Genomic DNA, 17083 nt, shown 5'->3' with positions numbered 1-17083 from the left:
ATGCCGGGATGGTTCCTTTGAAAGGGCACGGCCGATTTCCTTCCCCATCCTTCCCCAACCCGAGCTTGCGCTCCGTCTCTAATGACCTCGTTGTCGACGGGACGTTAACACTAACCACCACCACCACCACCACTTCTTTCTGTGGGGTACATTAAAGGAGGAAGTGTACCGTGATGTGCCTACAATGCCAGAGGATATGAAACATCGAACTGAGGCAGCCTGTGGCAACATTACACCAGATGTACTGCGTCGTGTACGACATTCATTACGCGGTAGATTGCAAATGTGTGCAGCTAATGATGGGCACCACTTTGAACATTTATTGGCCTGAAATGTCAGAACACACTCTTTTACATTCTGTAATTGAAAACAAAAAACAAATTTGTAAGTTTAACTACATTCTCATGTTAATGTATATTTTTTTCTAACAAATCAGTGCCGTACAGTATCCTTCAGAGAAAAAGACTAATAAAAATGTTAGCATGTGGACGTAACGTGCTGGTCATGTCTCTTCTGTACTTACGTTACATCACTGTTCTTTTTGTATCCCTAATGAATTCGGTTCTCTCCTATACACACGTTTGAACTGCTGAGGAGTCAATCAAGCGTCAACTTGGTGTTACAAAGTACTCTGGATGTAATTAACATTTTACAATGTAAGAAACGGAATTAATTAAATATTTTTTCTACTTTGAGTTGTGCTAAAAATAATAACAGGTTTCCACTTAAAAAACATAAGTATGTGTTGAAAATCATACTTCCGTGTATTTCTCAGTGGTTTGTATTAACCAATTACACCAGCCCCTCTCCTCACTTTCGGTGTGCGGAATTGGTTATTCAGTGTTCGTTTTGGTTTGGGAGGTATTTACAGTGGTAATGTTAGGTGACTCACCCTGTATACGAGTATATATAATGTTAGCAAGTCACTTTGTAGAAACTCGATGTATTTTGCAGTTGTTTGGGTGCCTTCAGTGAAGTGAGGACCATTGAGATGGTCGCCAGTTACTCCGCACCATACATTTACATTCCACGGTCGCTGTCGCTCTAGCTGTCGGAACCAGCGAGGATTGTCCACGGATCACTGCACCGTGGCTTGTGAAACCTGATTCATCGGTAAAGGTAGATCTGCAACGCATGCTCTGTTAATGTCAATCGGCTGAAATTCACTCGATTATTAAAGTCATCTCCATGTAATTGCTGATGCAGGGACACATGATACGGGTGATATATTAGAGTGTGCCACCATTCAAAAACGATAAGCAGATTTTTTCAGTCTTTCTTAGTGATCTTATTTTCCCAATATTTCTTCATTTTCTCCCTGAAGACCTGCTTTTTTTCATCCGTCCACTTTGGTCGGTATAGTTTTGCTTCCATCTCTGGTGTAAACTTCCACTTATCAATTTTGCTTCCGAATGAACCCCTGTCTGATGTGTTTTTTACGTCAATTTTTACTTTTGTCAAATCCTACTTAACTTCAGCTACCCAGGGCATTAATGATTTAAGTGATGTCACCTACTCCAATAGACCAATAGACGTTTAATTAGTCTGATTCCAAGTAATCTGTCTAGCTGTTCATCGAATTCATCCATCTCTTTCTGATGTGAATTTCGATGTCTGATACTTTTTCTGTTGTGTTGATGGTTTGAAGTCTATATCCGTCTTGTGTGTATAGTGGTCCCAGAATTTTTCTAATAATCTTTCTCTCTACTGGCGGGGGGGGGGGGGGGGGGAGGTGGATGTAGGTGGTGAATATAGGGGGAGGAGACAAACGCTTGAACACAATAACACAATACGCTGTATGCTGATTACTACAATTGTACAGTACTGGATTTTATTAGTCAAAACGTCATAGACCCAATTACACATCTGTAAAGATTTCCCGCATGATCATATCTTGGTTTGTAGTTGTTGAAGTGGTAGTGTGTAATGTCTTTCGCAAATCTATGCAGTCTGGTCTCATGGTGCTACTATTGTCGCGCTATATTTCAGTGCAGGTCTATGTAAAGACCCATTTCGTACCAGTCAACGCAATGATGGTTCATAGCCACCCGGTGTTTATTATTTTTATATTGCACACAAAGAGCTCAGTAAATACATTAATAAGATAACAGAAAAAGAACTAGTTGTAAACCACAGTAAACCATATTCGAATAGTGAGTTTTGGTAACACTACCTTCTGTGTCATAATTTTCCAGAAACGCTACGACTAAAAAAGCTTCCAGCTTACTGTATCCGCCTGAAAATGTATTAGGAGGTCAGTATTCGAGCCACGGTCTTGTAACAATGGATTACGCCTTTAGAGAAACGTCTGAACGATGCCAAACAGTTATGGAAATGGCTCGTAGCCGGGGGGCAGTAGCATGTCTCTCACTTATTGTCTTCGAATCTTAGCCATACTTTGCTGCTAGAGATATATTTATGTAAAAGTAACTTCGTGAGGTTTCTAGTGGAATGGCATAAAACCATTACTTTCCACGATATGTCTAAACGATATGTGGATAACATCGGAAGATACATGGCGTTGTTCGTAGATGGTAATTTTGTACATGGGGAAGTCGAAACTCCAGAAAATTGTAGCGAACTGATGGCAGACCTGCAGAGGATCGACACCTGGTGAAGAGACTGGTAGGTGACACTCAGCATAAGCAAATGGAACGTATTGTAAGTAAATGGGAAGAAAATATCTGGCCATATCCAAGTAAATGGGGAGGTCAATCGCTGCAAATAGTAACGATCTCGTTCGATCGATTCTTGAATACTGTTCGTCAGTGTGGCGTCGTACCAGGTCGCACTAATAAACGAGATGGAGAAGATCAAAAGACGAGCAGCAAGTTCCGTCATGTGTTCGTTTAATAAGTGCGAGTTCGTCACAGAGTTGCTCATCAAACCTAATGCTAGCGTGCATTCGCTTTCAGCCATCCACATGTAGGTTTTCTGTGGTTTCCTTTAATCGGTTAAGGCAAATGCTGGGATGGTTCCTGTGAAGAACACACCGTCGACTTCCTTCCTCGTTCTTGCGCAATTCAAGCTTGTGCTATATCTGCAGTCACTTTGTCATCGGCAGTAGGTTTTACCTTAGCCTTTCTTCCTCTTTCTCCTGTAGCAGACGCTATAAGAGAAGCGTTGAGCATTATGGAGAGATTCACTGTTAAAATTCCTAGAGCGTCCGATTTTTCAAAGGGCAGCCAGCATGTCAGTTCCTCCAACCTGAATCTCACAATACGCACAATAATCAGGCAATAAAAATGTGAAGTGAACCATCATTGTCTGTACTATCCAGCAAAAGCCGTTAATACAAGGGGTGATCCGAAAGTAAGGTTACAAGGTCGATATTCCTGGAGTTTCGCTTATTATAGAGAAATTAGCGGTGTGCAGTAATTCCATACATGCGGTTGGTAATTGTGCAAAGTTATAGCAACTTGCCACCAACAGCGCCATTTGTAGGTAAACGCAAATTGCGACATGACTGGAAAATTGATGTTGTGAAGAAATCCGCTCATTTACTCAATTTCTGTGGACGAAACACGTAACCGGGGCTGAAATTAATCGGGAGCTGGAGGTTTACGGAGTGATTATAATGTCTAATCAGCATCTCGTCGAAAGTTTGTGGCCGGTAGAGAAAACGTCACCGACGAAGATCGCATTGGCCGACCCATAACTGCATAAAAACATCTGAACACAACTCGCGTGGAGCAGCTGACTCAAGAGAACGGATGGAGTTCCCAGGAGTCAATGGCGCCCATAATTTTTAATATTTTGGAAGACGCGTGGCGACTTGTAGGTAGCCATAAAAATATTCCAGTTCCGACCCTGTTAAAAACCTGCGTAATACTGAATTTGAAATTATTGACTTGAAAAGAAAACATCTGAACACAGTATTTTTTTCCCCCTGCCGTTAAGGGCGCCATTGCCTTGGAGGCCGACGATTCACTTTAAAGCGAGGAGGTTAAACGTTTTGCCACAACGTGGCCAAACACGCAAGGACATGATTGTTGTTTACCAGGAGAGTATATTCAGACTCATTCCACAAAGCGAGAAGTGCTTAAACAGATACGGAAATTATGTTGAAAAATAACTTGATGTATGTGCTAGCAGTTGGCTATATTGGTTGTATGCAATAAAATATACACGTTCCACTGCAAGATCTGTAACCTTACCTTCTGATCACCGTTCATAGTACTGGTCAAGAGTCGGAAGACTTCAGTATTACGTCCAACATTTCGTTATTCTCGAAGGCATTTATTTTTCCACGGTTGTTTCATATTTTATTTTCCACAACAGGCCAATTTCAGGGGCAAACCACTACCAGGTGGCAACAGCAATCAGATAATTAAAAAAAAAATTAATGAGTGTGGGGAAATGAAACAAAAAATATAAAAGTTGGAAAAAGAGTAGACAAAACCCTCTTGTCGTCATGGGAAAAGTTATCTTACACATAACTTTTACATCATTCGCATAAGTTTGGTTGGTTGGTTGGTTTTGGGGAAGGAGACCAGACAGCGAGGTCATCGGTCTCATCGGATTAGGGAAGGATGGGGAAGGAAGTCGGCCGTGCCCTTTCAAAGGAACCATCCCGGCATTTGCCTGGAGCGATTTAGGGAAATCACGGAAAACCTAAATCAGGATGGCCGGACGCGGGATTGAACCGTCGTCCTCCCGAATGCGAGTCCAGTGTCTAACCACTGCGCCACCTCGCTCGGTCTTCGCATAAGTTTCTGTCTGACATACTGCACGGGCAATAGTATGATGGGCACGAATGGTATTAGCACTGATTAGGTAGTCAGCAACTGGCCTGGTGGTCTAACAGTAAAGGGCGTGCCTGGAAACCGAGAGATTGCGGGATCGAATGCCCTTCAGACCACGGGAATTTTCAGTCTTCCTTTAATCTAGCCTTCACCTCTCAACGATGTGAGGAGTCGCCACCAACGACAAGTGGTTCGGATTTCACGTTAAACTCTAGGTCTCCTTTCCCTGGTTACAACAGGGGCTCGATCAGGGACACGCAATTCGCCAAATTTGGGTACAATCGAATGACGTACGCCTGGACGTTGAGCCACACGAAATTATTATTATTTAGTCAGTGCCCATTTTAAGTGAAATCCACTGAACCAAGCAAAGTGGCGCCTGTAAGTGTTAATACGTTTCCCTCAGTAGTCAACAGATTTTGTTGTAGTGATTCAGCGGTTATGGATGTTTCGTAACCAGAATGGAACAGCTAAGTCATCGTGCTGCAGCATTTCCTGTCTCTGGAGGCGGGGACGTGGGTCGCGTGTGCTGCAACTCCACACGCTGCCATCAGAGCACGACAGCTGCTGCCTTCTTGTCTTTCAAAAATCAGTGTTAGCTATATGTTTCTTGTCTCCGGCTTCAGTTAATCATCACTGTACGCAGGGACGAAGCGAAAAGGCGGGGGGGGGGGGGGGGGGCGAGACATATCACGTAAATGAAATTACACACGGCCCACCTAGTTGTCGTGTAGTGAAACTGATGTATATTTTGACTTTTAATCATACGACGAAAAATGGACATGTGCTGTCGATGGTCAACAAGGCCATCGATAGCTTTAAATTATCGTTATATCGATAACACTATCAGCTATCGCCCATCCGCATTTTAGCAATGACCAATTGTTGGCCTTACTTGAGATCAGCCGTTGTGGCCGAGTGGTTCTAAGCGCTTCAGTCTGGAACTGCGCTGCTGCTACGGTCGCAGGTTGGAATCCTGCCTCGGGCATGGATGTGTGTGATGTCCTTCGGTTAGTTAGGTTTAAGTATTTCTAAGTCTAGGGGACTGATGACTTCAGATGTTAAGTCCCATCGTGCTTAGAGCGATTTGAGCCATTTTGAGATCAGTTGTTTTGTTAATTTTTTCAGTTCTTCCTCGCAGTTGAATTTAATGTACGTGGTGCTGTTTATTGCTTTTGTTCTGGGTGCTGTTGTAATAGTTTCTAATTATATGTAGGTTTGCAACAAAAAAGGAGAGGAAAACCAATTTCGATTCGTCCACTATCGTTATGGTAAGTTAAAAATATGTACACGGTACTATAACAGCCTAATTACCTTTGTTTAACAGTTTAATGTTAGCACGGGGTCGTTATTTGGAGACTAGTAGAACTTTGGGGTAGCAATATTTCAGTATTTCACAAAGCAGCGGATCGGTAAACGTAGCTTCAAATATCACTAAATCAAAACCAGTGCATAAAAATAAAGGGCCTGTGTTCCCCAGAAATGACGCTGAGCAACAAAAATATCGCCCAAACGGTGATGGTTGCATTTATTTAAAAAAAAATTGCTCAAAATTCTATCATTAGTAGCCCAGATGGCAAAATATCTCCCAATATGGTCACCCGGGTGCTACTAAAAAATGGCTCTGAGCACTATGCGACTTAACTTCTGAGGTCATCAGTCGCCTAGAACTTAGAACTAATTAAACCTAACTAATCTAAGGACATCACACACATCCATGCCCGAGGCAGGATTCGAACCTGCGACCGGAGCGGTCGCTCGGCTCCAGACTGTAGTGCCTAGAACCGCACGGCCACTCCGGCCGGCGGTGGTACTCAGTTATGAAATCCAATCCCAATACAGAAACACAAGAAGGGGCTTGTGGAGAGAGCGGAAGGGGTATTGATACCAATACATTCTATATTCCGGTCGTTTCTAAAACATTTTTTTTTCAGCAGGCTGTTTGAATTCGTCCGAGCCAGGTGCACCCTGCATTCCCTCCGTCACCCCTCCCTCCCTTTTTATCAATAATACATTTACCCTCTTGCAGTACTACAATAACTGAAGCGTTTTTAGATGTTCTATGATTATCTTCAGACTGTAATGTTTTTAAATTGTAGAAACCCTTGTATAAAAATAATTTTGTCATTACTTTTGTAACAGTACTAATCTTGATGTGGGGAATACTCGTAGTTATTCATTTCTCGGACAGTCAGTAATCAGTTTTAATGTTGATTTACGTAATATTTCGATAATAAGTGTAGTTTAGCGATATTTACATCCTAAAGCACCTAGCAATCGGCGTTTTTTACTATGTATCCGTACATATCGGTGGCTCACTTATGGAACGGCGATATATTGTGTCTTCAAATTTTATTGTAAGAAAAATGTTCTACTTTGAAATGACTTATTCGTAGTACACTCCTGGAAATGGAAAAAAGAACACATTGACACCGGTGTGTCAGACCCACCATACTTGCTCCGGACACTGCGAGAGGGCTGTACAAGCAATGATCACACGCACGGCACAGCGGACACACCAGGAACCGCGGTGTTGGCCGTCGAATGGCGCTAGCTGCGCAGCATTTGTGCACCGCCGCCGTCAGTGTCAGCCAGTTTGCCGTGGCATACGGAGCTAAATCGCCGTCTTTAACACTGGTAGCATGCCGCGACAGCGTGGACGTGAACCGTATGTGCAGTTGACGGACTTTGAGCGAGGGCGTATAGTGGGCATGCGGGAGGCCGGGTGGACGTACCGCCGAATTGCTCAACACGTGGGGCGTGAGGTCTCCACAGTACATCGATGTTGTCGCCAGTGGTCGGCGGAAGGTGCACGTGCCCGTCGACCTGGGACCGGACCGCAGCGACGCACGGATGCACGCCAAGACCGAAGGATCCTACGCAGTGCCGTAGGGGACTGCACCGCCACTTCCCAGCAAATTAGGGACACTGTTGCTCCTGGGGTATCGGCGAGGACCATTCGCAACCGTCTCCATGAAGCTGGGCTACGGTCCCGCACACCGTTAGGCCGTCTTCCGCTCACGCCCCAACATCGTGCAGCCCGCCTCCAGTGGTGTCGCGACAGGCGTGAATGGAGGGACGAATGGAGACGTGTCTTCTTCAGCGATGAGAGTCGCTTCTGCCTTGGTGCCAATGATGGTCGTATGCGTGTTTGGCGCCGTGCAGGTGAGCGCCACAATCAGGACTGCATACGACCGAGGCACACAGGGCCAACACCCGGCATCATGGTGTGGGGAGCGATCTCCTACACCGGCCGTACACCACTGGTGATTGTCGAGGGGACACTAAATAGTGCATGGTACATCCAAACCGTCATCGAACCCATCGTTCTACCATTCCTAGACCGGCAAGGGAACTTGCTGTTCCAACAGGACAATGCACGTCCGCATGTATCCCGTGCCACCGAACGTGCTCTAGAAGGTGTAAGTCAACTACCCTGGCCAGCAAGATCTCCGGATCTGTCCCCCATTGAGCATGTTTGGGACTGGATGAAGCGTCGTCTCACGCGGTCTGCACGTCCAGCACGAACGCTGGTCCAACTGAGGCGCCAGGTGGAAATGGCATGGCAAGCCGTTCCACAGGACTACATCCAGCATCTGTACGATCGTCTCCATGGGAGAATAGCAGCCTGCATTGCTGCGAAAGGTGGATATACACTGTACTAGTGCCGACATTGTGCATGCTCTGTTGCCTGTGTCTATGTGCCTGTGGTTCTGTCAGTGTGATCATGTGATGTATCTGACCCCAGGAATGTGTCAATAAAGTTTCCCCTTCCTGGGACAATGAATTCACGGTGTTCTTATTTCAAATTCCAGGAGTGTAGCTTTGGAATAGTGAGTCCAACCGTCACAACTTTAACACATTCGTAAATGAACATCATATAAGCCATAACGGACGTTGTACATCACAGACGAGCTTATTGGCATCAAATACTGTATAACCATACTACGATGCATAAACGCAGACTCATTTGTGACGTCGCATACATTACAAGTCTAGCTGAAATCAATGCGTGAATAAATATGCGATTGCAGTCATTCTCGGCGTATTCCACTGATGAATTCTTCTCAGGTTATCAGCCGAGGGGTGGCGTCGTCTTGTCGCAACGTTTCGATGAGTTTCTTCTGCCCAGAAGAACGCTGCAACAAGACGACGCCACCACTCGGCTGATAACCCGAGTAGAATTCATCAGCGTGAATCAATGTTAAGATCCCGAAACTGTAGCTCATAGTATTAGTGTATTCCGTATTGTTTTATAAATAAATTTGGTTGCTATAGTTTCAAGTTGACCCCGTGTCATGGATTGCGCGGCCCCTCCCGCCGGAGCTTCGAGTCCTCCCTAGGGCATGGGTGTGTGTGTTGTTCTTAGCATAAGTCAGTTTAACTTAGTTTAAGTAGTGTATAGGTCTAGGGACCGATGACCTCAGCAGTTTGGTCACTTAGGAATTCACATACATTTGAACATTTTTTTCAAGTTTACTGTTGAAATAATAATTTAAAAAGAAGTTCTTGATCACTTAAGGAAATTGAAGAATTTTAATTAAATGAGATACTTAATTTGAGACTGAATTAAGGAACTGGGAATACTTTGACGTGCTAAAGCAATTCTGGATTGGTTTCAGAGAAGCTGGAAATTTAAATATGAGACTCTGTAGGAGAAAGGTAGCTATTGTCAAAAGAGGTTTGAACGGTTTAACATCATAAGTTATTCAGCCAGATTTTAACATATTTCCACTCTGCGATAGTGACCCTTATATTAAAAGACTGAGCTGTGTTTTGTTAGCAAAGAGGCAATATACTACATTAGAGTTTAATTCGTTTGGCAAATAAAGAAATACTTAACTGTGCACCTGGGCATTTCTCACGTTGTGAATATATGTTACACTCATTCAAGAAAAGTTTTACTTCCTTAATCCTATTGACTAAATACTGTGTTTGCATGAAGTCCTCAGAAAGAAAATTATGTACACAAAATTAAAAAATAAAGAAATTTTATTTCAGAATAAATAAAAAAATCAGCCTTTTTGAGGTTCTCTTTAATAAGTCGGAACCCCCCTCCCCTTTGACAAAATTCTGGCTACGTCCTTGTTACACGAACATCTGATTATGTATAAGAATCGCTTGTAAATATTTTTCTCTGTGGCTTAAACTGAATTACAACTACAGCTGCATCTGTAAAATAAAATGAGTGGCAGACGGCACTTACTATATACAGGGCGACTTTTTCCACCGTGAACAAACTCTAGTGATTGATTGATGAGAGGATACGGAATAAAAGAAGGTCTAATGAACTTATGTCCGGAAACTCATGGTTTCCATGCTAAAGACTATTTATTCAATCATACTTTGTTACAGAGGCTGCGGTCTAATATGAGCTGTACCACGCAGCCACAGTTACAGTATGTATGGTTTCCTCCTAGAGGGTGGTACTGTTCCTCATATGTCACGCCATAGCGCACTCTGCTGGTAGTTGGTAATGCTGTGTCCGATTCACTTCTCTTGCTGACTCCCCATGTAGTGGATGTGATACAGCTTTGTACACAAAGGTTCCGTATTCGAATCGAGAGCTTGCCGACATGATATTTACTTACGGAAAGGCAAATCGCAACAGGCGGCGTGCAGCAAGGTTGCATCAGGAGGCATATCTCCCCCCCCCCTCCCCCCTCCTCCCCCCCCCCCCCCCCGACAACAACCACAGCGTTCACTGTCAGCAACGGGGTTTCGCAACCACGATTCCGGGATTTGTGTCGTCCATCTTGTTCACAAATGGAGGCCATCTTTACGCGGAGTGGTATCTTCAACTTTCATAACAGTCATCTGTGGCATAGTATACAGAACCCCCATGGTATGGTGACAGCGAATCATCAGTATCGGTGCAGCCGGAATGTGTGGGCCGGGATAATTGGCGACAGTATTTTGGGACTAGTCTTCCTTCCATTTCGCCTAACTGGCCGGAACCATCGGTGTTTCTTGCGAGTGACTTTGCCTCCCATGCTAGAAGAAGTGCCAAGTGGCCGCTAGATGATGGTGCTCCAGCCCACTTCACCGTTAACGTCCAGACACATGTCAATCGTGTCTTCCCTGATGGATGGATCGGACGAGGGGGTCCAGCTGCATAGCGTGCTCATTCACCGGATCTCAACCCGTGCGTTTTCTGATTATGGGGCCATCTCAAAAGTATCGTGTATGCAGAGCCCAATCCACATGTGGAGACACTGGAGCAGCGTATTCATTCTACCTTTGATACTGTTCGGATGCAGCCTGTTCGATGTGAAAGTGTGAGACAGAACACGTATGCGTTGAGGCACATGGAAACCATTTTCAACACATGCTGTAAATGTACCTGCATGGTACAACGCCTATTAGACCGCAGTCTCTGTAACAATATATGATTGAATAAATGGTCTCTAGCATGGGAACCATACATTTTCGGACATAAGTTCATTAGACCTTTTTTGTTTCGTAACCTCCCATCGATCAATCGCTAGAGTTTGTACACGGTGGAAAAAAGCCACCCTGCATATAACATACTACGATTTTATACCGGCCCATTCACGGATGAAATAAGGAGAAAAATGACTGCTTGTACGTTTCTGAGGGGGCTGTTATTAACTGGACGATCTTTACATAATTATACGTCGGGGACTGAGAAATATTTCTAATTTTTGCCGTAAAAGAAGATTCTGAAAGTTTATCTCATTATACAGACTCCGTCTTTCTTCTAGTGTTTGCCAGTTAAGATTTTTTTTTTTAAATTTCTGTTATACTCTCTCGCCATCCAAACGAACCTGTGATGATTTGCACGGCCTTTACTTGTGTACACTCGATGTCCCCTGTTAGTCCAACCATATGTAGGTCCTACAGACGTAAATTATTCAAGCACGGACCGTAAATGATATTTTGTGTATTATCTCTTTTGAGACAAAATAGAGCAAATGGCATTCACCAAAGTGAATCTCGTCAACGTTTAAGTAACTTTTGGAAATGAATAGTACCTTGTCGTAACACACAAGGAACTACGAGGCTGCGCTGAAAAGTAATGCCTGCGAATTTATGTGAAAACTCTTAAGATTTTTAAATAAAACAAATGATATTAACATTCTACATCTTTATTCCTTAGGTTTATATATTTATTTATCAACATAGACACCCTCGCGACGCACACGTTTCTCCAAACGAGATACCAGTTTGTTGATACCGCCGCTGCAGAATGTTTGACTTTGTTGACACAACCACAACCTCACTTCTGCTTGCACCGCTTCATAACTATCAAGGTAAAGTCCTCGTATGTGTTCTTTAAGTTTTGAAAACAGATGAAAATCGGACGGGACCAAGTCGGGACTGTGTGAAGGATGACCGATGACAGTGAACCTCAGGAACGGGACTGGTGCGTATGTCGCAGCGCTCGTGTCTATTCTGGTGGTGGTGGTGGTGGTGGTTAGTGTTTAACGTCCCGTCGACAACGAGGTCATTAGAGACGGAGCTCATGCTCGGGTTAGGGAAGGATTGGGAAGGAAATCGGCCGTGCCCTTTCAAAGGAACCATCCCGGCATTTGCCTGAAGCGATTTAGGGAAATCACGGAAAACCTAAATCAGGAAGGCTGGAGACGGGATTGAACCGTCGTCCTCCCGAATGCGAGTCCAGTGTGCTAACCACTGCGCCACCTCGCTCGGTGTCTATTCTGGCATCGTCATGATGAAGGTGAGTGTGCTCCACGTGTAGACGATCTGTTATTCGAAACTCGATTAACCACACTGTTCCTTCGTGCACCGGCATATTTACCTTACATACCGCCATGCTAACACTGAATTTCGGAGCCCTCCTGTGGCAGAGGGTTGCAAATATGTGGACATGAAGAACAAAGATGTAGAAAGTTAATAACTTTTCTTTTGTTTTAAGAGTTTTCACACAAGAAGTTCGGAAGTATTACTTTCCAGCACACCCTCGTATTTATCGTGGCGTTTAAGTTTTAGTGCGCAACTATTTTCCAATCTTGAACTGTGTTTTCAAATGGTTCAAATGGCTCTAAGCACTATGGGACTTAACATCTGAGGTCATCGGTCCCCTAGACGTTTAACTTCTTAAACCTAACGAACCTAAGGACATCACACACATCCATGCCCGAGGCAGGATTCGAACCTGCGACCGTAGCAGCGGCTTACTCACTGAAAGAGTCGATGAAAAGAACGAATATGGAAGTGAGTGGACGTAGATGGATGCTACGTAGAAAGTAACCTCTAGGTGATAAGTATATAACCTTGTACGATAAGTTTAGTTTCCTTCGCACCATACCTTGCACGCGACGTTTTTCGGCGGGCTCAAGAACAAGCTTTTAATGTACTACATCTCTACGGCCATGACGTTCTCGCAAGACTTGTCGTCTTAAAACACAGTTGCCGGCCGCTGTGGCCGAGCGGTTCTAGGCGCTTCAGTCCGGAATCGCGCGACTGCTACGGTCGCTCGTTCGTATCCTGCCTCGGGCATGAATGTATGTGATGTCCTTAGGTTAGTTAGGTTTAAGTAGTTCTAAGTTCTAGGGGACTGATGACCTCAGATGTTAAGTCCCATAGTGCTCAGAGCCATTTTTCAGTGAGTAAGCGCATCGAATGCATCTATTCTGTAATTCAGTCACCATATTGGCAGTGAAACGGAAGGTGACAGAGGGTAGACTGCAGTACTGAATTCGCCCTTCGTGAGTTGTTTCACAGTAGTTGATTGTAAACGGTTCCAGCTTTCAAACACAGGTTACGAGTAAACTACATTCGTATAGTAGTGAAAAGATATCTAGACCGGTGAGATAGCTGTAGGGTTTTATGAAGATTATTTTTAATAATTAAGGAAAATCACCTCACCTGTATTATTACACATTTATAGTATTACGACCGGTTTCGTTCTTAGAATATCTTTATATTGCCTGCAGTTATACAAGACAAGAAATTAGGTCAAAATTGCAACATCTTACGGAATAAAATAAGCAACTCACACTGCCAACAGTCTTATCGAGTTGTGCTTAAATCATAGCATAAATGGTCTCCTTTTCGTATGTAAAGATAAAGACCAAATCCTGAAATAACTGTCACAAATATTCTGCCGTCACAATAATTTGTGATAATGCAGATGAGGTGGTTTTCATTAATCATTAAAATTAGTGTTAGTTCACGTGTAATGCTCATACCGATGAAGATTATTCTATAAAGATTGTGTGAAAGACTGTTTAGACCCTTCTGGCAGTAGTTTATCGCTGCTTTCTGGAGGAAGTGATTGAGAAACAGCGCAGATTGCTCCCGGTTTCAACAAGGGTTGGTGATCAGATGTACATTACGCTCACGGAAAAAAATCGAAACACCGGAAAATAATTAATGTAGAGTAATGAAATTTCGGGAATACATATATCTAGATAGCATACTTAAGTGATTAACATTGAAGGCTCACTGGTTAATGTAAGCGCTAGACAAGCCATTGCAAATGTGAAATGCTGGTATATTAATAACCGGTGTAATCGACAGTATGTTGAATACAAACACGCAAACGTGCATGCATTGTGCTATACAGGTGCCGCATGTCAGTTTGTGAGATGGAGCTTCGTGCCTGTTGCACTTGGTCGGTGAATCCAGGGACAGCTGATGCTGGTTGTGGATGACGCTTCGGTTCTCATACGACGATATCCCAATTGTGCTCGATTGAGGACAGATCTGGTGACCGAGCAGGCCAAGGCAACATGTCGACACTCTGTAGAATATGTTAGGTTACAACAGGGATATGTGGGCAAGTGTTATCCTGTCGGAAAACGCCCAACGGAATGTCGTTCATCCACATTGACGAACAAATTTGCAGACAGGATGCGTGAGATAATCACGAGAGAGCTCGTGCTATCGCAGAAATCGCAACTGAGACCATAGCTCCAGGTGTAGATCCAGGGTGTATGGCACGCAGCCAGGCTGGTTGCAGGCTCTCAACTAGCATCCTTGTAACCAACACACGACCATCGCTGGCACCGAGGCAGAACCAGCTTTCATCAGAAAACACAACTGACCTCCATTCTGCCCCCAATGAGCTCTCGCTTGACATCACTGAAGTCGCAAGTGCTGGCGATTTGGGGTCAGTGGAATGTAGGCTACAGGGTATCTGGCTCCTAGCTGTCCTTCAGGTAACCGATTTTTAACAACTCGTTGACTCACTGTGATGTCAACTGATGCTCAAATTTCTGCTGCACATGCAATATGATGCGCCAGAGCCATACGCCGAACACGGTGTTCTTCCCTCTCGGTAGTGCCACATGGTCGTCCGGAGCCCGGTCTCGTAGCGACCGTACATTCTCGTGACGACCACTACCAGCAATCATTTACAGCGGTATATTCCCGCCAAGTCTTTCTGCAATATCGCAGAAGGAACATCCAGCTTCTTTTAGCCCTATTACACGACCTCTTTCAAACTGAGTGAGGTGTTGATAATAGCGTCTTTGTTGCCTTAAAGGCATTCTTCACTAACATCAACTCACCACGTCCAGTCTGAAAGGTAACTAACGCTCACAACCGTTACAGCGTTTATTTAAAGTAAACTGTACCTGTATCCTCATTATGGCGCTACTGCGACTTGAGCGAAATTGGAATAGACATCATCTTTGAGAGGTATAAACACGCCTACCAACTTTCGTTTATTTCACACTACTTCTTCTTGGTGTTTTGCTGTGTTTTTCCGTCAGTGTATTTGCTGCCCCTTACATTTGACCCGCCACCTAGTGACTAAAACAGGCCATGTTTTCACAATGTTAAATTTCACAGGTACTTACAATGAAGCTAATTTGGTTTCATGGTGTTTTAATTAAGTTGCACCTTTATATACTTGGAAAGGAAAATCTTACCTGGGAGGAAAATGTTTAAAATCGATAATTCATGTATTTAAAAGACAGGATAATAGGAAGACAGGAAGACAGGAAGGAGTTTAGATTTGTAGGCTTCCATTACCTATAGTGTCCAGAGACGAGGACTCAGAAAAACAGATAGCCCTCGCTCCTGGGCTGCCACCATCTAATCCACTAACAATCGTCACCCTATTCACACTTACAGTGCAATGACGTCTGGAATGAAGGAGACACAAGGAATCTCAAAAGTGAACTGACACGACAACAGAAACGGGAAGTCGTCAGACACAGCCAAAAGAAGATTCCCGAAGAACAGCACCTGCGCTTAGCCTTCACCAGACGAGGGATGTGGGGCAAATCCTAATGAAGATCCGAAAGACATCTGGGGCACCATGGAACGACAACTGTTGCGGCTTCCCTTGAAGCGACAATAAAGAAAGAGGGGATGGCAGTACTGCTCCCAGTGACGAAACTGGCCACTGAAGTGCTAAGGCTTTTGTCTAACTACGAGGTTTCTCAAAAAATGGTTCAAATGGCTCTGAGCACTATGGGACTTAACTTCTAAGGTCATCAGTCCCCTAGAACTTAGAACTACTTAAACCTAACTAACCTAAGGACATCACACACATCCATGCCCGAGGCAGGATTCGAACCTGCGACCGTAGCGGTAGCGCGGTTCCAGACTGTAGCGCCTAGAACCGCTCAAACACCCCGGCCGGCCCTAGGAGGTTTCTGTGATGATCAAATGTTGCCTGTGTTGTTCCGATCAGTCTCACTACAGAGGGTTTTCTACTGTTTCACTGGCAAGCACCTTTTCCACGTCTCTCATCCACTGAGAAAATCTGAGTAGTGGTGCTGAGAGACTGACATGCCACCACTGGACAGCCACTAAGATTAATGAAGCCTGGATCAGATGTGAAGCAGCGTGTAATGACGTACCCATATCTGTCATCCAAGCTCAGATCCACTCCATGACCAGCCAGGTTAGAACCATTGTTGATGCCAGAGGTGGCAGATCTGTGTTCTAAATTTCACTCCCTATACATCACCAAAACACGTACATATTTACTCCTGTGTTGTTCCTACTATACTCTATACGCACAGTAACTAAATATTCGTTATCTGCTATCCTCCTTGGAGTTGCAGTTTTAATTCCCAGCAGTGTTGTTGTTACATCGCTCTCTCGACTGTAAATGTCTGCATTCACTGCTCCTTCATGTCATTCACCGACCATATAGTCACTCCAAGTAAACATTTTTTTGCAGTTCCAGGAATAGCACAAAGCTACTCTACAGGGTGGTCAAATATACCGACTTCTGAGCTATGTATACGAAGTTGGCAACAAAGGAAAAGTGCGTGACAAAACAATAGCCGATACAAACATAACCTATGCAACTGTCAGGCTGTGGTTCATCAGATCTTGGAGCTACGCAGAACATATTCTATATGTCTGGTATTCCTCCGATAGCTGATCGT

Source organism: Schistocerca nitens, chromosome 3 (assembly GCF_023898315.1).
Source record: "Schistocerca nitens isolate TAMUIC-IGC-003100 chromosome 3, iqSchNite1.1, whole genome shotgun sequence".
Lineage (NCBI taxonomy): Eukaryota > Metazoa > Arthropoda > Insecta > Orthoptera > Acrididae > Schistocerca > Schistocerca nitens.
This window is presented reverse-complemented; position numbering follows the sequence as displayed.